Here is a 22,307-nt window from a genome sequence, read left to right as displayed (position 1 = left end):
CAGGCAGTACTCGGCAGGCAATACTTGTCAAAAACTTATATTATTGGGGGGAGGGGAGGCTGTGCGTTTGTTTGCTTGTTTTTCTCTTCTCTGAGAAGTATGGAGCAGACCATATTTCACATTAAAAACAGTGGTTAAACGCCTCTTGACTTGAAAGACAGCAGGGTTATGTTCATATAGGACATGGATAGGCTAAGGAAAAAATATTTTTTGTCTTTTTTTAGATATTTTCAAATATTCATATCTCTGCTTTTTCTCCTTCCCCCCTTTTTCAAGAGGCTGAAATATTTAAAATAGCTTCTGAAAGGACCCATGAGAGTCCCATTATATTGTGTAGTAAGTGTTGAATCTTTGTGAAATAAGCGCTTAAAATGGATGCTTAACTTTTATAGTATTAGGAAAAGACCCTGAACATTGCAGTCATTTAAATATAATGAGAAATAAATGCAAAAAGTTGATGAAATCAAGAAATGCATACTGTATAGGATTATCACATCAGGGATCCAATTAAAATGAACTCTTCTAATAAATATTGGTTTAATAATGTAAACTTGTGATCACTATATTATTGCAACAGAAATAAAATTAACAAGATTTAATGGACTGAACAGCCATTAATTTTCACTTGTTAATTTATGAGGAGCTTCTAATGCTGTAAGATGCACAATAATGCCATTATCCTGCATGAAGTACTTTATGAAATAGGGCCAAACAGTGCTTGAATTAAATTGAAATCAGATTTTTTTCCCCAAATTATCTTTTTCTGGATTTTTTTCTTTTTAGGTTTCTTCTATTGAGTGCAATTAAATTTTCAGGGATAGGATGCAGCACTCTTTCAGCAAGACTTATGAATGGTCCTAATTAACTTTTGTCCTTGTCTGCCTTGATGTGCTGTGCAAAAAGCTTTTTCCAGTCCAAAGCTGATTGTGTGGATTGGCAGTGAAGAGAGCAGACAGGAGTGAGGGGAATAAAGCCAGGACAGAGGTTCTTGTCCAGACGCTCCAGTTCTAGTAGGCTGACTCCACCAAGCTTAGCAAATGTTTGCTGATTACATTTTGTCACATGTGACTCGAGTCCAAACGTAAAGACAAGGAAGTTGTTAATAATTGGGCTCTTGTACTTGCTCCTGGTAGCACAACTTTCTCTGTGACTGAGGAGACAATAATGTGTCAATTGTTGCAGTTAATACTGCTTTTAAAGATGTTTTGAAGTCTTTTAGACCTGGTCCTCATTTACTGGCACATCTCTTTACCATCACTGTCAGAACGGTGGGACTTGCCCTTAGGCAAACAGGAAAGTTTGGTGCTACTCATACTGTGGCTCTGTAGAAAGAGAAGAAAAAAACTGAGTCTCTGTCTTGTAGCTTGATCCTCCAGGAATTGTGAGCATGAATAAACCGCTTATGCGTGGTATTAGATAGCCCTTAAAAACAGACAACAAAAAAAGTAACCTGTATCTTCAGATGAGCCCAGACAGGTGGGAAATATTCACATCCTGCCTTGTAGAGGAACATGCAGAAGTTGTGTGAGCTCCAGGATAGGATATTTCCTTTGTCAACTAGGAAGCAGAGTTTAGTTATTTCTGGTATCCAAACTTGCTCCATTAGAGCTAAGTTGAATTTCTCTGTCTTACAAGCCTCTGTGTGGTGCAGATAGACTTTAGGCAGCTTGAAATGAGTAGGACAGGAAATCTGTGGGATTGTGTGCCTTGAGCAAGTGCCCTAAGTATTGAACCATCCATCCTTCCTCTCTGATGGAGAGTCTCTGCATGAACGGGCATTACTCAGCGTGAGCAATGGTTGCTGATACTGGCCTTATTTAGATCAAGAACAAATTTTCAAAGCAACAGACGTCAGTGAGTAGGAGCAGTGCCGGGGAAAGGACACCAGGAAGCACAGGGAGGAAATGGCAGTTGTTCCTTGTGAGCTTGGTTCTTTAACCTTCTTTATTTAGAATCATACTGTTCCATGAGGAATCTGCTGCCTCATTTTGAAATTATTAGGGGGTGGTGTAGGAGAGAGAATACAGTTATAAATCTCATTGGTGGTCCTCATGAAAGAATGTGCTCCTTAAAAATCCAGCAAAACCTACCTGTTAGCAATGTGTAACTTGTGTAAGTCCAGGAAAGGGGAATAGGTGGTCTTGGTAACTTTCATTTGTCACTAAAAGTACCTTTGCAGTCCACTTGGTGCAGTGGACCAAGTGCTGTGCAACAAGTTGCATGTTTCATGTAGCTGTGTGATGTGATTGTAGGCTGCATATGCATGTCATGTCCTGGGACCCTTGCATGCTCCATCGCAACGGGACTTTTTGCCTGACTCAGGAGCGGGGCACCTGCGGTTGGATATCCAGGTGGATGTGCATCAGCTTACAAAAGGTGAGGTCTTGAGTCCTGCAGAGGAGACTACTTGAGCAAGGTGCTAGGGGAGTCCATCTGCCCAAGGTCATTAGGAAGGACAGTTGCAGGGCTGAGATATAGGTCGAATGTCCTTAGTTTACTTCTTTATTTGCGGTTATCTAATCTGAAAACTTTGTTAAGCTTTTGCTTACAAATTGCGTCATAGGAAAAACTGGAGATTATCTTTGAATTGGTGACTTTCGTTAACCATAATACAATCTTTCTAAAAAGGTAAATCAAAACAGAAATGTCTTCCTTTGTGGAGAAGCTGCAGCCAGCAATAATTGAATGATGTATGCTGATAGTGACTCTATGCTTTCAAAATAAAAGAGGAAAAAAAACTTTCTTTCCTATTCTAGTTGCTTTTGCATGAAAGAAGAAATTCGCTTACTCTGATTTGTTTAAGAGATGTAAAACAGTTAATGTTCACAAAAAATTAGGCATAGCATAGACATCTGTGGAACATGAGATTGCTTGTTTGTTTTTGTGTTGAATGTGCAACTGTTGTTATTGCTTTATCTACTTCACAGCTAGAGAGTACTTCTTCCAAAATTTCCTTTTCCTCTGTAACTGGATTTTAAGTGTTTCTGTGTGGGAAGACAAAGACCTAGCTACAAGCACCTTTAATTTTTTTTGTACTCAGAAGGACCAGATGTGATTTTTTTTTTTCATAGAGATACAAAGTCTGTGGTTTCTACACATGGGGAACTGTACAGAAAGGTCCTTTTCATCTTTTTATTTGTTGAACAAATTGACTATGCATCTGACTCAAGGGGAACAACAATGTGCGGCACACATGTCTAAAAGTGTCTGAAAAATTATATAGTGTTTAAAAGTAATTTCTGCCTAACAAAGCTGATAAGCAGCTGGAGTCTGAGTCTTTTCCACTCATTTTTACGTTTTACGTTACATGGATTTCGGTAAATTTACTTCTGACTTACATGCAAGTGAAAGGAGGTTCAGGCCAGCACAACTAAGCAGTGAACTGAACATGGAGGATAGAGGTGTTTGTAGGTTGAATATTATCAAGTTTTCTCTTCTAAATCCAGGGCTTTGGGAGCTTTTTTTGCAGGTTCTGAAGCCTGCCCAGCAGACCCTGTGAGACCCAAGGGCTCCACGCAGGGCAGCCTGCATGGCTACAGTGCGGTACCTTCCCACAAAGCCTGGCCTCTTCAGCGCTGGGCTGGAAATCTGGCAGGAAGCCAGGCAGGATTTAGCTGGAAGTTTGTTGAAAATAATACTTCTCCGCAAAGCATTTCACTTTCAGAGGAATTCTCTCTCGTTTCATTGAAGGTTTTCTGACGGAGGACCTCTGCCAAGCCACATTGGTGCCCACATTTTGTAGCTTAGATACCACTGACAGTGGCTTTGGCATTGGCAGTAGCTCCTGATCTTGTGCAGGTGGTGGTGTTTGGCTCTTATCACAGTAGGGTGGGATATTTTTGTTTGTTTGTTTTCCTCCCCCCCTTTTGCCATTTTTAACCAGCTTCCATACTAATAGAAAGCACTTATAAATATGTTTTTCCCTAAGCACCCTTCCCACCTCCCCTGCTACACAGCCATACAAATACAGGAAGGAGTAAGAGTTTCCTCTTCCGTGACCTGAATGAAGCCCACCCACAATTACAGGCCTTGAATTCAGAAGAGCACAAGGTCAGCTAATAACATCTATCCTTTCTTTCTTCCCCCATGGTCATTAGCTTTTTGGAAGAAAGGCCTACAACAGTTGTTGACATTGGCCTGGAACGTGAAAGCTAAACCCCTGTGAATTCTGGAGACCCCAGATTAATTCCCTTGTAAGAGTTTCATGGCCTTGGAATGGTGGAACTTGCATACGTTTGGCTAGTCTTTCTCAGTATCCACTTCTTGGGCCTGAACTGGGTAAGAACCACTTGCCTGGCTTACTGAACGTAAGCCTCGCTGTGAGTTGAATCTGCCTTCAGGCTCCCCTTTTTGTTTAACGGTTTCTTTTTCTTTTCAGAATTGTGGGGCTTTTTTATGGCCAATGGAGTCTTTGCAGAAGAAAACTGTTAAAACAGTGGAAAGTGGAAACAAGCTATTTTGAAACCATTGCGTTAAAAAGAAGCTTTGCAAAATGGCTAGATGTAAATTTATTAAAAAAAAAAAGTAAACAATCACAGTCTGATTAGCAAAGGTAACATTACTTCATAGCTGATCTTTGTCTCCAGTAAGTCTGCTGGCAGTCAGCAAACTCTTTTGAGCTTTGCTCTAAATTAGATGCCATAAATAACTTGTGTGTAGGTAGAGAGCTGATCACTGAAGCTTTTTCCCAAATCTAGTTTTGTTTAGTTGGTAGAACTATAGGCTGCAAGTTCGTGCATAGGGTTGCAAACACATCTTTGCTTTTTCTGATAATAATTGAGTTAAGATAGGTTTATATTGTGGATTATTGCTTAGTGAAAGTACGCTGTGGTTAGGGAAGACTGAAAACATCAGGTTTTGTTTCATACCATAGTGTAACATTGAGCTAAATATTTAACCTGTCTGTTCCTTGCTCTGACTATCTAGAAAATATAGTACTTACCTCACAAAAATGTCAGAGAATTTAATGACAGTATTAAAAAGCTCTTGCAATCTTGAGAGAAGGACTCAGTTGAAAAATCCAATAACTTGCTGCTTTAAAGAGTTTTCTGTTGCTGTTCATAGTCCCTTTCATACCAAGGAAGCTGTTACAATTTTCTTCTGGAAACTCTCTTTGAAAATATGTAGGTGCTACGTCAGTGAGAATATTAGAATTCCATAGATGTTTAGTGGTAAACCTTAACTGGCTTTGCATAATATTTGTCTATTCATCTCTGTGCTGGTACCTCCTGTACACATGGAATATTTTGACTGGTTGATACACATCATACCACAGTGGTCTGCTACTGAGCTTAAGTTTAAAGTCTGTTAGCACAAGTCCAGGAGAAACACTATACATGCAGCCTCATGTTTTCATTTAAGGTAATATTATATAACTGTATGTGAGTATAATGCCACCCAATTACAAAATATTAAATAAAAGTGTGTGTTTGTCAAGTGAGTGTACTGTTGATAGTGGACTTTTACAGCTGTGACCCGCAACAGCATGGACTGGAAATAATTAATGTTTCTACCCTATAGCTCTGACTCTTGCTGCACATTTTGGCAGCCACTGAGAGTACCAAGCAATCATGAACATCTATTTGCTTTAAAACTCCTTTGCATCTGAAGACTTACAGTGCATTGTTCCCAAAGAGACGACTGAAAACTAATAGCTGGCCATCTGGCTGGAAACAACATTATTAATTAAGTTTTCTCTCTTTCTTTTAAATCATTTACAAGCTTGAAATAAATGTTTTTTTTTTAAAGGTATTGTAGCAAGCTGAATTTGAATTCCTGCCGTGGCAAACAATATATTTAATATCTCTCTTCTCTAAAATTAAAGACCAAGAAATAATGCTTTAGATCATGATTGTTTGGATATCTTGAGACCAAAACAACCTCCTGATTAGTCTTGTGTGTTATAAATAGTTGCTGGGTATGAAAGACAACAATTAAGCTCAGGTGCTGTTAGCTACTTCCATCAAAAAAAATTGTTTTAAATGTCTAATATTCATTGAGTCCTTTGAAAGACCTTCTCAAAATGGCTTTTCAGGCCCACACCCTGTTGAAGGGGAAACATTTATAACCTCTAATTTTATACCACAGGTCTCAAAGTCCTTTCCAGCGGAAGGATTTTTATGCCCTTTTGCTGATGGAGGTGATGAACCCCAGAGAACGTGATGGAGGTGTCTGAGGTGCTGGGGGCAGAGGCAGGGCAGCCCTTGCTCACTGGTGGGAACCCTCTGTCTCTGCTGCCTTTGTCCATCCTGGGATAAGCTGACAAAGTCCTTTAGAGAGCTGCTGCTCCAAGGGTACGCGGAAAAGGGCTGTCCTGCCAAGACTGAGGCATTTGTGGCCTTATAGGTGGTTGTTTCTACCAAAGTACCACATGTGAATTGGTGCCTCCTGGAACACCTTAGGAGAGCAAGAAGCAGTGTTCTGCCTCTGGTTGCTTGTGAGAGCCTTTTGGGATAAGAGTGCATTTCAGAAACCCTGCCACAGCTGAGGAAGCCTACAAACTTGGTTGGCCAATTTGACTTGCAAGAGGGCAAAACTGCCTGTTTTTGGTACGTGGAAGCTCAGGAATGAAGTAGTATGATCTAGAGCCTGAGGCGAACGGGTTTGCTGGACAGTCAAATGCATGAGTCTAAAGGAGCAACAGTTCCCCCTCTAGCCTAATCCATCCGTGACGAGGGCTTTCCGTTGTTGCAGAGTGTAGTCTTAGCTCTATCCACATAGCTTAAAACATCTGATCCTGAACAAAGAAAGTAACTGGGAGGCTTGTAGGCCCACTCTGCTTCCTGCAACTTCCAAAGGGACGAGGAAAGCTCAGCTTACCGCTTTCTTAAAGTACAGGTGGATGCAACAGGGCAGAGAACTCTTGTTTAAAAACAACAGGAAGAGCAGGTAACAATTAAGACCAACCATGACCTTCTACATACGTCTTTGCCGAGATGGTTTTTGAAACACTTGTGACCCTGTCTCTTTAGGGCTGTGTGTGTGTTTTTTGTTTTTTTTTTAATCAAAGTGTGGCTGCATAAGGATCTTTATACCAGGAGAGCATGAAAGTGCTGAATACATACCTTCCTGGATACTTGAGAGATGGTATTTTGTTTAATATTTGCTATGTCTGCTTATTTTCCCTGCTAAGAATGAATAGAGCTCGTTACTGTCTAGAATTTCTTTACCTTGAAGGCAACCTGGCAGCGTTTAATTAGTATTTCTGACGGCCGTAAGAACAAGCCTGAATGCGAACTTATCTGTACTTAACTAGAGTTGCGGATCATTGCACCTGGAGAATATGTATCTTGGGATATCGGAAGAACTGTGCTGCCAGTTAGATACCTGGGAAGATGGATATCATGACGCGAGCAGCAATACCCCTAAATAGTGTTCTGGGTTAAAAGAATACTTTCATGTAAACATCCGCTCTGGTTTTTCTTTAGTTCTCAGTTTTGTATTAACAGTATCGATGCTGTGAAATATTGATGTGCCAGACACAAGTGAACCCGTAGAAGCGAGTCAAGGCCTTGGAAATTGTGGCTTGCAATTGAGTTTTGTAAGTTACTGCTTTGCATGCCAGGCTCTACTGGTTTGAAAGCACTGTCAAGATAGCTGCTTCTAAACGGGAATAAAAATAGACCTTTGAGTGTTCTGATTTTAGAAAAAAAAAAAGCATTTATTGGATTATGATTGGCTGGTGACTTTAAAGCTGGAGACTGTTTTATATTACAGAGCTTCTCACTCTGCTTATTCTCTCAGTTCCTGTTCTCTCCCCCCCCCCCTTTTTTTTTTCTTTTCTTGTTTTCTATTTTTAGGATGGCATTTTAGAGTCTCTGCTGTACTGGCAGGCCAGCTATTCCAGAAGAAAAAGAAAGAAGAAAGGTGGGAGGTAGAGCTAATGAGCGTTGCTTGTATGTTATTAATTCAGATTTTGAGTGCTTACGTTCAAAATTTGTATGTGTCCAGTTAATCTGATAGTGGATGAAAGGTCCATTTGCGCTTGAAGCCATTGAATACAAGCATTTTGACATTGTTTGTGCACTTTAGTAGAGCAGGGGAAAAGTAGGAAGTTGAGGATTGGGCGAGGTCATTAGAAGTCTTAGGACAATTCTTTGTATATTAGATATTAACATATGTTTGCTGGAACTAGCTGAAATGCTTCAGGTAGAAAGTGGAATTTTAGTTAAGCCTTCTTATGGAAAGAATTATTTTTTGAAAGTATTGTGACTTCATAAAAAAAATCTTAATGCTCTCTTAACATTTGAAAAAAATATGAAACATTCTTGTTTACAATGTGCATGTGCATATATAGATAAAATCATGGGATACTATTTTTCCAGTCAGCTCTAATGCTGATCAGATATTAGAGTAACCTCAAGGGCATAGTACCAGGAAGAGGGAATTTCACCTTGGTGGAGTCGTTGGTGCTCACGGATGTAAAATTCCTCTGTCCCTCCTAACGAAGGGACTGCGATGCTGCATGGCTCTGCTACTGTTGCATGAGATGCAGCTGAGCACCTGGACTCCTTGTTAATTTGTGGCTTTATGATCTGTGCCATTCTGACTTGCATTTTCCTGTGTGTGAGAAGATTTTAGGGTTGTTTTTGTTTGTTTGGGAGGTTGGGGGGATTTTTTGGCTAAATATTATTTTTCTTCCTTGTGCTGTGTCTTGAGAATCTTAAACAGGGAATGTTGAAGACTTGGCGGGTGAGGAAATGAAAGAAAATGTTTTTTGTGAAGTGACACCTTTTGCTTTCATAATGTGATGTGTGAAATAATCAGGTATAGGTGTTCTTGTTTTTGAAGTCTGACTGGCGCTTTATTTTTGTTCAGTAAGTCAGATGTTTTTTTCATCCTCTCTGTCGCTTTTGTACCTGTAAAGGAGCTCTGAATTTACATCACTGACTGAGAGAATAATCGGGGAAGCCTATGAGACTTTGCCATGCTTTTGCTTTAGAGTCACATCTTGATTTTTACCAATCATGTTATATGTCATCCTTAACTGTTTTGCAGTTGCTGTGCTGCGTGTAATTATGAAGAACATTTTTCTAGGTTCACTTGAGGGTTGAAAGTTGTCAAAAGCTAGCTGAAAGCTGGTCCAGTGTGACTGCGTATATAATGTACTGTTATAAGTTAAATCATCAAAGACTTATTTTTAGAAGACAAGGATTACTCCAGTAACACAGGCCAGAACTATCCTAACAGTGATTCAGTAACTTATTCCTGCCAGTTAAAAATCGTATCTCACGTCGAGTTGGATCCAGTGCCAGCATGTAGGATTTTGTTGTGTTGTTTTGTTATGTTTACAGTAGTGAGGTTGTTACTCAAAGGTCCTTATCCTCTTTAGAATAGCACAAACATGTCTCTTGGCTCACAAAAACTGATACACAGTTTATTTTGCTGGGTCTCTTGGGGACCGAGGCTGGCTTCTTAATCTGAAGTTAGCAACCAGTTGGGAATACAGCGTACAGGCTTGCTGATAAGCTAACTTTTCTCTGGTTTTCTTTTCTGGTGTTGCCTCCTGACCCAAAAGCCTGGAGGAGTAGTAAGCAAGTGAAGTGTTTAAAATTTACGTTTGCTCATATCTATCACAGCTGTTTTTGGGGATTCACCAAGAGGTGAATATGGAAACTGTGTCGGTGTGCATTCTGTAGCAGTCTATGCAGGTTAAACGTCTAATGGAGTATTTTCTTTGGAAATTTTTCCAGACCTGTGGAAAATGCTCTTAAAAGTGTGAATGTGTTCAGTTGGCTACCGGATGCATCCAAGCCAGCTCTCTGTAGTAAGCTGCATTATATTGGTGAAAGTTGTGATAGCAGTAACCCCCAATTTTATTTGTCAATAACTTTTGTCTTGTACTTTAACCCCAAATATTTTCTTAATATGCCAGCAATATGGCAAAGCAAATTTAGATGGAGGAGACATCTCAGGCTGTGCCTCTGTGTCTCATTAACATTGCTTGGAAGCCAAGTTCATTTTAATGGAAATGATAACTACAAATCATCCCATTTTAATGTGCTTTTATGTTACCAGTCGTATCTCTACATGTGGTGATAATGATACATCAGTAACATAATTTTATGTTTACAACTTCCCCTTCTCCAGGTATGCTTCTTGTTACCTACTAACCACCGTAGGAATATTATTCACTGGGGAAGCTGCTTGACTTTGACGAATGTGACTGTGAAAAAATGTTTTGTTTTCTCACATCCTACGCAGGGACTGGTAGTTTCTAGTCACTGTCACTACCCAGGGACTGTTCAGTACACTTTTGTGGCTTTACTAGCAAATAGGCACCTAGTGATTCCTTAGTGAGCAGGCGTCTAACCACATGCAAAACTTTTATGGTTGGCCGTTTGGTAGCTAACTGTCCTGCCGAGGTGCCTCGTAAGCGCCTAGCACTGAAGATGCAGACTCCCTTACACCTTTTGATGTCCCCTTCAAAGGAAAGACTAAATGACATATCATTGTGTAAGGTAAGTAGCCTGTTAGCGGCCATATCCTCTAATGAAGCAATTGAGCTCTTGAGCGATCCTTAGTCTAGCGCTTTTCGTGCAGGTGGAAAGCATTTTGCATGCTGGAACAAGATGTTAGGGAAAAGCAAAATGTGGATACACAACAGCCTGGGTGTTGCCTGGCTCTGCAAGGACATGGCGTTCATCACTACGGCGGCGCGTGAGTCCACGTGTGACCTTCATGCGACAAGTAAATGAGCTGCCTCTGAAAAAACCTTTTCGTATTCTTAACTGAGTCTAGCTCTTTGCAATTTTAGCATTTGTTAACACACAGATAAGGTAACTGTACAAGAGGTAACATCACCTGGCAATTGCCTAATCTGCCTACGTGCAATGATCAGCTACCTAGATATGTTTGATAATGCAACTATGTAGGATCATAATTTCATGGGACTCTTTTATTCATTGAAAATTAGTTATATTACCACTGAGCATTTTGTCAGGGACAAGAATATCTCGGAACACAGACATGTAACTGTCATTGACAGAAACCGTAGAGTACTGAATGAAAACGTTTGTTTGTTTGTGTTTAGTTGCTTCATAGGCACCTTGTTTAATTTTAACATATTGTTACCGTCAGGTGGTGATGTTCAAATGTGCCCCTATTTCCTCAATATAGTGTTACTTTCTTTCTGCATTAGTTGAAGCCCTTTATGAGGTTATTTCGACTAAATCCTTTTGTACTCTGGCATCTTGGTCTCTCCCTCTCCACTGCACTAGCAGTACTTAAAGTGATAGATGAGCACCTAATAAAGTGGTATTATCTCTAAACTGAAAATAAGTAGAAAGCCTACTGTGGAAACTGTGGGGTTTGCTTATCATTACTAATTAGTTTTGTCATATTTGTAGTAACTTTCAGTGCAATAATCGGCAAGGTAAGGACTTTGTCACTGTTTTTTGCTACTTGCAAACTGTTCAGACTTTGACCGTTTGGACTGTTGAGTGGAACAGCTTGTGATATTTGCTTGAATAGGAAGAGAGAGACTTGTTCATTTATTCTGTTGGAAAGGCAGAGAGGGGAAAAGAGCCTTGACTTGCACCCTGGAGGGACACTGTGCAAAAACCAGTCTAAGGTTTCTGGGGCAGGAGCTGTAGAGTTTTCTGTTGTTTTGTCTATTATACTTTACTTTCTGTCATCTCTTAGTGCATGATGAATAACAGTAATAGTATGCTGCAAGACACGAAATCTGGAAGTGTTTATTACAATGTGTGTGTGAACCATAGTCATCACCACAACTTATTTTCTCACGGACTGGTCTAGTAACTGCCTGGGGGGAGAAACTTGCAGCATCTTTGCAGTAAGGTTTCACAGACCGTGGTGTTTCTCTTTCCCAGCCTTCCTGTGCATAGCAATTACTGTCTGTTCTGCAGTCAACACCTGTCTCTAATTTCCATTGGTAACAAAGGACACTGCCTGCCATATAACACCCTTTAGCTGTGTGAATACAGAGTGCTTGGCTTTTGCAGGCGAGGGCTGGGAAACATCACAAAAGCAGATAAGAGCTGAGTACAGCAATCATTGCAATAGGCCCAAAACAAGCATAAAATTTGGTGAAGTTTTTCCTTCCCTTCGTGGTTTATTTTTATCTCCATTTTTGATATAGGAGGAGGGATGTGAGTGGGGAAAACTCATCTCTAAGCGTGCTTGAACACTGAAATTGTGTCAGGGGTGTGTGTGCTCTTCTCCCCCCCCCCCCTTCTTCTCCCTTAAGATTTTGCTTTCTTTAGATTGAGATTTCCATGACTTCAGTCCTGCAGTGAGCTTCCCATGGTCAGACTTGTGTCCACGTGGGAAGCCCTTTTACCCTGTGAATGCCTACAATGAGTAATAGCAGTCCCACTGAATTTGCACATGCTCGAAGACAGACATGTTCGGAAGAGTCTTGCCAGATTGAGCCTCATAAAAGTCAGTGGAACTAATCACACATCTAAGCCTAACTATACAGTTTCTTCCCTAAAATCTGCAGCTGCTCATGCATGGCTGTGGTGTTGCCTGCGGTGCTTGTCAGACTCATGGATTTCTGAGGGAGCTGTTTAGGCTGCAGTGATATTTGTGTAATTATATTTTTGACGTTTTGTAGTAGAGCTGTTTAACAGTGTGTTGCTACTACTTTGGACTCTTAACAGGATTTTGGAGGAGATCATTTGTGATGTGACTTTAGCTTGCAATGACTGCAGTCTGCTTACTAAATATATGTATAATAGTTTTCTGTGGGTTTTTAAAGAAAATGGGGCATCTCATAGTTTAGTCACTTGTTTCTAAAAGCCAAGTCTATGCTGGCATGCACATATGAAACAAAAAATGAGCATTCTGGGATTGAGTAAGGATGCAGCTTCATGTTACACCTCTAATGGTTTTACTCTAATGGTAGATTTCTCATTAAAAGGCGTAGTCCCATTTCTTTCCATGACTGCGTGAGTCTGCAGCTTGCTTTGTTCAGGGTTTACTGTGCTTCTCAGAGTTTCTTTGTATCTTTATGGCAGCAGGATCACCTAGTCTGAGATCCTGTAAGTCATGCTCTCCTAAATCGCGCTTGTGGGTAGAGTTTTCACCTCTGTGTTGAAATTAGTAACTTGTCATGGTACGAGCATATCTTCCAGAAATGCATCCTGTCTTTGTTTGAAAGTGCCAAGGCAGAGATTCCGCTATGTTCTCAATTTTTTCCAAGAGCTAGTCATCTCCTCATTTAATAATAATAACGTGTACCATATTTCAGCTGCAGTTGGCCTAATGCCAGCTCACAGCATTGGTTTGTTATACCTTTCTTAGCTAGGCTGAAGAGTCTTTTAGTTTTCTCCTCCCCACCCGAAATAAATGTATTCTTACACTGCTGTGATGGAATCATCACTCAGTCATAGTCTAAAAAAATAAGCTTTTTTTTTTAAGATATTTTTCTTCAGCCTTAGAATATTTTTGTGGATCTGTTCTTACTAAGCTATACACAGCCAAATACCTTACAAAAGTCTATACTTTTTTTTCCAAGTCTAGCAAGTTAACTTTTATCAGTCAAATTTCTTCTCTAATAAAAGAGGAAAACTAAATTTGAGAAGGCTGTAAAATTAGATTGCCCAAAGGTGTGTTCTCCTTTAATTCTGCTGCGATCTTGTAATTTTTTTCACTGGAGGTAAGGCTTACTCTGGACCTGCCTCTGGAAGCCTCCGTGCCCTCAAGATGATGTTAAATTTTGCCCCATGCCTTTTTTTGTGCCCTTGTAGCTTGTGCAGTCCTTCACAGGAGCTTTCTGAAGAGCAATTTTCCCCGCAAGGACAGGTTTTTGGCCTACTGGCTCCAAGAGGGTAAAGGTGCTTAAGCAGCATAATACACTGCTGACTTGGTCTGCATTGAAATCTGTGGCTTGCCTCATGATCTGCAAGGGATGGGAGGGAGCATGTTGGAGCACGGCTGTCCCCACGGCCTGACACTCTGACTCGGTGGAAAAAAAACTTCACAAATTCTTGTGCCAAACAAATGGGAGGGAAGGCAGCCTGCCGCGGGCCTGGCGTCTGACTGAAGGGGTTGGTTTCTTTCCACCTGGAGAAGTCCTGTGATTATTTTTAGTACTTCTGATTCTTCTTGGTTTTGAATAGTACAGACTACTATCTCATAAGGCTTCATCTTTTTAAAAAAAAAAAAAAAAAATCCGCCATCTGTGCGGCCTGTGCCGGAGTATAGCAAAGCAGGGTGAACCTACACTCGCAAGCGTGGATGAGACCAGTCAGAGTTGGGGTTTGAGTCTCATTTCAGTAATTCTGTGGGGAAAAAAAAAAAGAGAGTTAAGATCCTTTCCAAACTAAATTTGTTTTAATGTAAGATGTTAGTAAGCTATTACAGTTTCAGGAGGGGTGTGGGAAAAGCTTATAGTAAGAATACTTCAAGCATTTCTTTCATGGGTAAACTCAGGACAAAATCGTATCATGTTATTTCAAGCTATGCTTAGCATTTCTGCCCTGAGGAGAAGAATATGATTACACAGCCTATAAGACTTGCTTGGACAAGTTGTAATAACTGTTAAGTAACTGTTTGGTAGCAGCGCACGTGCTTTTAACTTAATAAATATACATTGTGGTAATGTTAGAGAAGACCTCAGGATTATAATTATTTGAAATATGCTTCACAAGTTCTTAGCAAAGCAAACTAGCTTGTAGTCTCTGTCAGGAGCACGTGCTCTAAGGAGATGCAAGGAATTTCCATTCACCCCATGTGATTAAAACCAGCAGAAGACATCTGCCTGACTTTTGGCAGTCAGCTGCTTTGCAAGGGCCATGTAGTGCCTGTGCAGTGCTCAGCGCAGTAAGACTGAAAGAAATATTTAAATACTTGCCCAAACTGGCCCTTGTGATGGCAGGCTGATCTTTGGGTGTCTTAGGAATCCCAGGTTGCTGAAGGTTAGTCAAACAGTAGGTCACCAGAATGGTAGTGCCCTGAGACTGGTGCACTGAGCTTTCTGTATCTGGAAAACTGGAAGTAATTCCAGGAATAATCCATTTTGACTAACTGATGGGCTCGTGTCCTTGCAAAGCTTAGAGCCTGGGGGGCTTTTTGTTTCCTTTTGCTGTGAGCAAAAGGATGGATAATTTAGCATTCACCTGAAGGGTTCTGAGGTCCAGAAGAAGTTGTCTGTGCCTGTTCTTTCTTTAGCTTTTAGAAAATCCAAAGGGTCCCTTTCCAATCTTTCTGGTTTGGTTAAAGAAAAAGGGTTTTGAGGCACTCGTATTACTTGAGCTGTGCAAGGAAAGATGATTGCCATTTTGGGGGGCCTCCTGTGCTTCATTCTTGGTTTTACTCCTGTGCAGAATAAACTTTGACACGTTATGGGAATTAAAATAAAGGAGCTGTAGGTCTGTTGCCTGGTAGGCTGAGCTTTGAAGGCATGAGGGTCATTGCTCTGTGGAATTCCCATGGCTGAACTTCAGGCATTATTTCTGTATAGGTCGGATTAGTAAATGTTATGGTGAAAACTGTCAAAGGGTGATTATATGTATTATTAGAAGCTATCTCTTGTCATGCATGCATCTGTAAAGAAAGCTTAAGGCTGTTGTATGTCTGCTGAGGATTTTTCAGGCGGAAATGCATGTGCATCTGTAATATTACATGTGCACAGTAAGCTTGCAGCTTCTGCAAGGTGTTAGCCCTGTTGTATGTGGGCTGCCCAGATGTTCTCACTGTGTGCAAATGGACTCTACAAAATGTGTAGTAGTTGAGGTGCCTCTTGAAAGTGTCAGACTTGCATGCACGTTTGCAATTCATTTGTGCGTGTGCAGTGGGCGTAGCGGGGGTTTCCAGACCTACCCCAGCCTGTAGCTCTTGACTGGTCTTCAGTAGGGCTGGAAATTCTGAAGAAACATAGGTGTTCAAGGGAAGCTTGAAGGTTTCCTTTTTTTAAATGGAAAAGGGATGTGCCTGGGGAAGCCTGGAAACACATTAGCACTAGGAAAGCTGTTCATAATGGCAATGTGATTAATTTCCACTTCATTTCTTCAGCTAAAGTCAATACTTGGACAAGAGTTGCACCCTGGGAACCAAGCATTCACATGCAGGCTGAGAAGAAAGTCAATTGCTTGCGTGCGTTTTGGCTTGTTTCTGCTCGGAATAGTAGCACGTACAAATGGTAATTGATGCCCAGCTTCTTCTGCTAAGGCAGCCTTGGAGTTTCTCTCGGTAGTAGGGGGAACTGTCAAGGCTCATTCCTAGGAACATTCCTAGGAATGTGATGTGCACAAGATCTCTCATTTCTCTGGGGGAATTTTAGGGTGGTCATGTTTCTGCTCAAATTTCCTCAGACAAAAATATATGCACATCCACAGTGTAGTACTTGTATAACGAGGAAGAGCGCTGTTTTCTGAAGGTCTGAACTTACTGGATGTACGCATGCAGCAGTACTTGTGGTAGCTCCAGTGCTTTGTGGGAGCATAATCCTTGCTATTAATTCTCTGTACAGCACGTGAGCCCACTTCCTGCTGGCAGCCCGCTTCCCGCAGGGAGAAGATGTGGTTCAAAAGCGGTCTGCCATTACATTCCTGGGCAGTGTTCAGCCAGCTCCCAGCTGCCCGCTTTCCCAGATGCTCTTCAGGTCTAAGCAGGAGACAGGACATAGACTGGATGAATTGCCTTTGTGCCAGCAATAGGCCCTTTCCAGCCACCGTCTGTCTTTCCTAGAGGAAGTTTGTCCTGGGCTGCATGAAAGGGAAGGAGGGCTGCTGGGATTGAGCCAGTTGGGCTATTGGTTGAGCAGCCCGGGGCGGGCAGCACAGTACGTTAACTTTCTCCTAGAGAAAATGTCCACGTTCCTCATGTGCTACAGCAAAATATATGGGATAGTCAGATGTACAGATTTTTTTGGTTTTTGCAAGCGGGATCAGCTGGCAAAACATTAGATGTTGATGCCAGATGTATTTGGATGTGGTTTGCTTTGTTCTTAAACAACAGACAGTTTTAAAGAAAGAGAAATATTATGTCCATAGGTCCTATTGTTCCCCTTATGGGTGTAATCCAGGCTACAGAGTTCGGCATTATCATGCTGATTCTGTTTGTAGTGAGTCATATAGTTGAACATTTGTCATGCAATTTGTTAAATCTTTGATCTCTTCACTTCTTTTCTGATCAAGTCGGGGATTTGCCTCTTGCACTGTGGTAACTGTGCATGTTTTTATATAATTCTCAATGAGTAAATTCCATCATTCCGTATTTACTAGCTACTTGAACTGTTAGGTATAAGCGTTTGGTTAGTTCTGCATGTTTCTCACATAGTTTGTACTTTACCAGCAACAGTTTCAAAGAGAAATAATATGCCCAAATATTTCTAACGGCAGACCAACACCATGCATTTAAAAGAAATGATGAGTGCTTTCTGTTGAGAAAGAATTAAGAAGTCCCTCCGAGTCACACTTGCTTTTAATGTAACCTAGCATCTCTCCTCTTCCATGGAGGCTTGATTAAAGTGGTAGTTTGAAAATGATGGAAAGCATTCTGGAGGTCATGCAGATGAGGACCATCAAGCTTTTTTTATTTAGAAATCTCAGGTTGTAATTAATCTATCTAAAGTAACACTGTGTATCTTTCATTTCTCTCTGAAAGGCAGGGCTGCTCACTAAATTTAAATAAACAGATACTGTAACACAATTTCCTGGCTGTGTGAGCAAAACTTGGAAAACCAAGACTGATGAAACCATAATTAGATTAAGTGTATTCCTTCACCCGCAGGGAACATGGATAAAATTTCTGTCTTTCAATAGTTTTGTTTTGACCATGCTAGTTAAAGGTCCTGGGCTGATGGCTTGTGTTACAATGGGTTGAATAGCAGATGGCAACTATGCAAGTGTAAATTAGCTAGGAGCTGACATTACTTGGAGAGCTATTGATTGTTTTGATACCTTTATATGAGGGTAAGTGCTAGCTACTCAGCTGATCAGTAAGGGGAAATAAAGTTACTTGGAATAATTTCATTAAATTAACCTATCAAGATATCTTAGTACTCTCCCATTACACCAATTCCTTTCCCCTTCCCCAAATAGCTTGTTGCTTTGAAACTTGGAGTCTATGAAGTTATGTCCATAAAGAATTAGGATTTACAGTAGCAAAATAACTCTTTTTTTTTTTTTTTTTTTTTTAAACTTGCCCTTGTTTCCTGGCTTGTTCATGTTTGGGCACATGAAGGTGAGGGGAGGACAGAGATCACACCTAGCGCTCTCATCCAAAAAGCCTAGGGGAATCCTTTGTTTCTCTCGAGCTTTTCTCAGTCTTGGGAGCGGTGGTGACAGGTTTTGCGGAGAGTAGCATCCGGTTTCCTTGGCCAACGGAGTACTGAATGTGATTCGGGGTTTTTCAGGGAAACGACTGGTTTAGCAATACAGGATTATCATATTGGCTCACTAACTTGGGTACCTGCCTTGGATAATAGCTGGCATGTGATGTATCATAGGAGTTTCCAGGCCTTCCGGTAAAGATCTTGGCAAAACTAGCAGCAAAAGGGGCGGGAAAAAAAAGTCCCTGTGATTTGATATGACACACAGTATAAAATGATTGACTTGCCTTCTACAGCAAAAAATTTACTTGTAAATCTATTTCTAGTATTTGATATTTTTTTTTGTCACAGAGTTCTAACGATGGGATAAAGGTAAGGCAAGAAACGAACACAGTGAGCAGAGCAGCAAACCCAGAGGGTTAGACTCCCTCCCCAGCCTCAGGAATAGCAGACTCGCGGCTTGCAGCACTGCGCTGTTTGGATCGTGATGCCTTTGCTCGATGACTGTTCCCTAACATAGAAATGTTACCTTAACAGGGGACAAACGGGAAATAACGTCCTGAAGTTCAACAAACACATCAGACTTCCTGTTAATGATTTTCAAACCCAGTTGCTGCAGGATAGGTACCTAATCTCTGAATTGCTGCTGTGTGGCAGAAAGCTTAACTAACAGGTATTTTCTGCTCAACCTTGAGAAGTGTGGAGGGTAAGTGTTACGCAGGATATCAGCATCTGCAAAACATTGACGAGAAACTTCTTTTACCACCTGTAGCCCGTATCATGGCAAAATGTTCACCCATCGCTTTGCTGGCTTGCAGCAGACTAGAGCAAATGGAAGTTGAGAACTGACTCTGAATTTGATGTTATATAAAGAAGTGACTTTAAATATAAGCAATTTATCTGTTAATTCTTGGGAATTTATCTGAGGCTGGATGTCTTGTTGTGGAAGTATTTCTGGTTTTACTCTCTGAGGTGACTGTTCCTGGGGGGGGGGGCTTTGCTTTCTGTGGTTCCACAGTCCAAAATTGGGTCTGCAGCTGCTGGAGGCTGTGAGCCTGGCAAGCTCTCCTTCCAGAGAGGCTATTCCTTCCTTACACAGGATACTTCTCTGATTTTAGCCCTGAGCAGCTGTGTGTGCTGCCCCCCTTCCCTGGAGCTATATAAAATCCTGCTGTGTGGTGAGGCCTTGCTGGGGGCAGGGTAGATAGGCGAATCAGTGAGAGTAGCGGTGTGCATAGCAAGGAAATCTTGGTGTGTTTTGCAAGGAAATCTGGGCTCTCCCTCCCTGCTGCAAGGCCTTGAGTGCAGCTGCGCAGTCCCTCCTGCACCAACAGGGGAGCCCAGCCTGGCATGGCGGATGGACGTTTCTCCAGGGTACGTCAGCCCCCAGCTGGCCTCTCTGGACTTTTACATACCCTGCAGAGTAATGTGCCTTTTTCCTTCTGAATAAAGGAGTGAGTTCTGGGTAGGCCTCTCGCTCTTCGACCGGACAGGTTTCATGCTTTGCTCACCTGGCGAATTCGTGAGGACCTGTGTATGGGTTTGACAGCGTTTTGGAGTAGAATCACCCAAGGATTGCATTGCAGACTGCCTCTCGCTTTCCAGGATGCCAAGACAGAGCTGGGCCACAGATGAGGGACTTGCTTTCTTATACTTTATTTTCTTTTTTTTGTTTGTTTGCTTAAAAAAAAAAAAAAGCTACTGAAAGTCCTGAAGCCTGGCGGTGTCACGTTTGTGAAAAGTGCAGTGGTGAAGTTCTGCTCTTGCTACCAAAATCATTTCAGTCAGGACTGCATTTATGTAGTCTTTATCCTGAGTTTATTTAGAAGTCTTGTTAATGCTCTGGCTTAACTTAAAAGAAAGGGGGGGGGAAGACTTCAGGGGCATCTTGCTTTTAATCTGCACTTAGAAAGGAGTTAAACCAAATGCACGAACGGTGACACATGCTGTCATTCCAGTGTTGATTCTGCAATATAGGAAGGTCTGCCTTAAGGCTCTGAGGAGCAGTAAGAAAAGGCAGCGTGGACTCGGAGAGGCCGCTGTTATTCAGCGCGCAGGAATGCAGAGGCATGCTCCAGCCGGGGCGTGGGCGGTTGTTTGGTTTGCGGTTCTTGCTAGGGGGTGGGTGATTTTTAAAAGCACTTGCTGAATTCGCATTCACTTGAATAATGGCTACTTTATAGACAAATGATAAATGTTAGTCACAGCAGAGCAAGAAGTAGTTCCTTGTGTTGGTCATGGATTTGGCATATCGTTTGGGGGGGGGGGGGGGAGCCTAGGGTTTCATTGCTTCAGGAACTGCAACGTTAAACAGAGCTGCATTTATGCTATGTGGCATTTTTAAGCCTTTTGCTCTCTTGACTTGATGCCAGATATCTAATTTGGAAATATTTATTGTAACTGACATATCTTTTAGGAGCCTGTCATCACAGAAAAACTGTCAGCAAACTGTCCTTGCTAACTTGTTTCTAAGTGACTTCTTTCAGGGCTTTAGAGTTAGATGAGTTATTTCTGTGTTCTCTATGGCGAGTAGTGCCTCCTACAAAAAAGCCTGTAGGATCTTAACTAGGTTTTGGGAAGGGGGTCTGTTCTAGAATCTAAGATTCTGGAAAAGTTGTGTTTCTAGGCTTATAAAGGTGTCTCTGACAGACCACCTTGATTTTTTTCTCCCAAGTTCTGATTACTCAGCAGCCCCTCTTGAAGTCGGGCTTTGCTGTCTCGATTTTTCAGGTTACTTTTCTGTGTTTATATGGAATAAGGAGAGATTTATAAATGTAAAAAGAACAAGTTAGGCATAGAACTAGTTTGGAATTTTATTTTCATTTGGATATTTCAACATTTTATTCACTTATTGCTCATTTGTTGTTATTGCTTATTTAGGAAAAGAGAACAAAACTCGCTGTTCTGCATTTGGCTGAGGTTATTCTCAGTGCCTGGGCCACGGTGAGGCTTCCTGGGAATTGGCCCTCTGGATCCCTCGTTTTTCCGCTGCTCTTTACTGGCCAGATTTTGCAGCTGTAGCGCCTGTCTCAGCTTGGTGTCGCATCCCTGAAAGAGTCACCACGCAGATCCGAGGATGTAGAATCCAGTAACGGGCCTTGCCCTTAAGGGAAAAAGCAAGGTCAAAACAAGCTACGTCATTGTGACAGCTCCCAGAAGGCTGTCCAGCGGGGTTAGGTGGGTACAGATGATGTTGGCTGGGCGCAGAGCATTGCAGTGTTTTCGGTAGTTCGATTTGTCACTGCTTTGCTTCTGGCCTTAACTCTGACGGTTGTGCAAAGTTTAAAGCCCTCTTCTTGTTCGCTTTGCTTGTTTTCAATTACTGTGCATCAAGCACTGAGACTCAAATGCAAAAGGAACCGATTCAAAACGCTCTGGATGAAAGTGAGCATTGGTTAGTTGCTCCGGTGAACTGCCGGGCCCTTCCCAGGAGCGTGGATCATAGAAATCCCGGCCCTGCCGAAGGAAACAGGATTTCTGCTTTGACTTCTGTGCAGCAGAGGCCTTGTGCGGTAGCTGAAGACAGCTGCTGAGGCAAGTTTTTAATTAATGGGGAGGGGGGAAAAAAATCCACAAATATTTCCATGCTTTCTGAAAGATGAAAAGGGGCTTGCATATCACTGCTAACGTCAATAATGTTAATAATGCAAAGCCACAAAAAGGAAATTAAAGTATAAAAATGATGTTGAAATAACACTAAGGCTTTGACTGTAGCCCACAGGGGCAAGAAAGTTCAAAGGGAAGACTGAACTTTATGTGACCCTCGAGCGCCTAGGAATTGCAACACAGTTTCTCTGTGAGACCATCCAATTTTTAGAGAGTCTGTAACGTAGGGTGCCACTGACCTTCCTCTTCCTCCTAACTCAGATTTGAACTCAGATTTTTTTCCCTGTGTAATTCATACACACTAAAAGGGGAATCTCCTTAAATATCCTAGTCATTTTTTTCCCCAGAGAAAATATATAAGTAAAATGTATTTCCATTGGGCTTCATACTCTGTTCTTCCTCTAGACCTTGAGTTGTAAATCACTTGGTACATGTTTCTTATGAAAATTAGTTTAAACTC

The 22,307-nt window shown here is 41.5% G+C and overlaps 1 protein-coding gene across 2 annotated transcripts in view; it reads left to right on the top strand.

Moving 5' to 3' along the window:
- Positions 1-22,307, top strand: part of SMAD3 (SMAD family member 3) — a 79,391-nt gene that overhangs the window by 5,733 nt on the left and 51,351 nt on the right. The window contains exon 1 of one of the 2 annotated variants that reach the window (XM_009667271.2): positions 2,253-2,376. The exons of the other annotated variant lie outside the window; for it this stretch is intronic. The gene's annotated coding sequence lies outside the window, so the exon portion shown is untranslated. Of the gene's footprint in view, positions 1-2,252; positions 2,377-22,307 lie in introns of those variants that run through there. 2 annotated transcript variants of the gene reach the window in all.

This window comes from Struthio camelus, chromosome 12 (assembly GCF_040807025.1).
Source record: "Struthio camelus isolate bStrCam1 chromosome 12, bStrCam1.hap1, whole genome shotgun sequence".
Lineage (NCBI taxonomy): Eukaryota > Metazoa > Chordata > Aves > Struthioniformes > Struthionidae > Struthio > Struthio camelus.
Note: the sequence above shows the minus strand (reverse complement) of the source record. Positions and strands in the feature narration are given on the sequence as shown.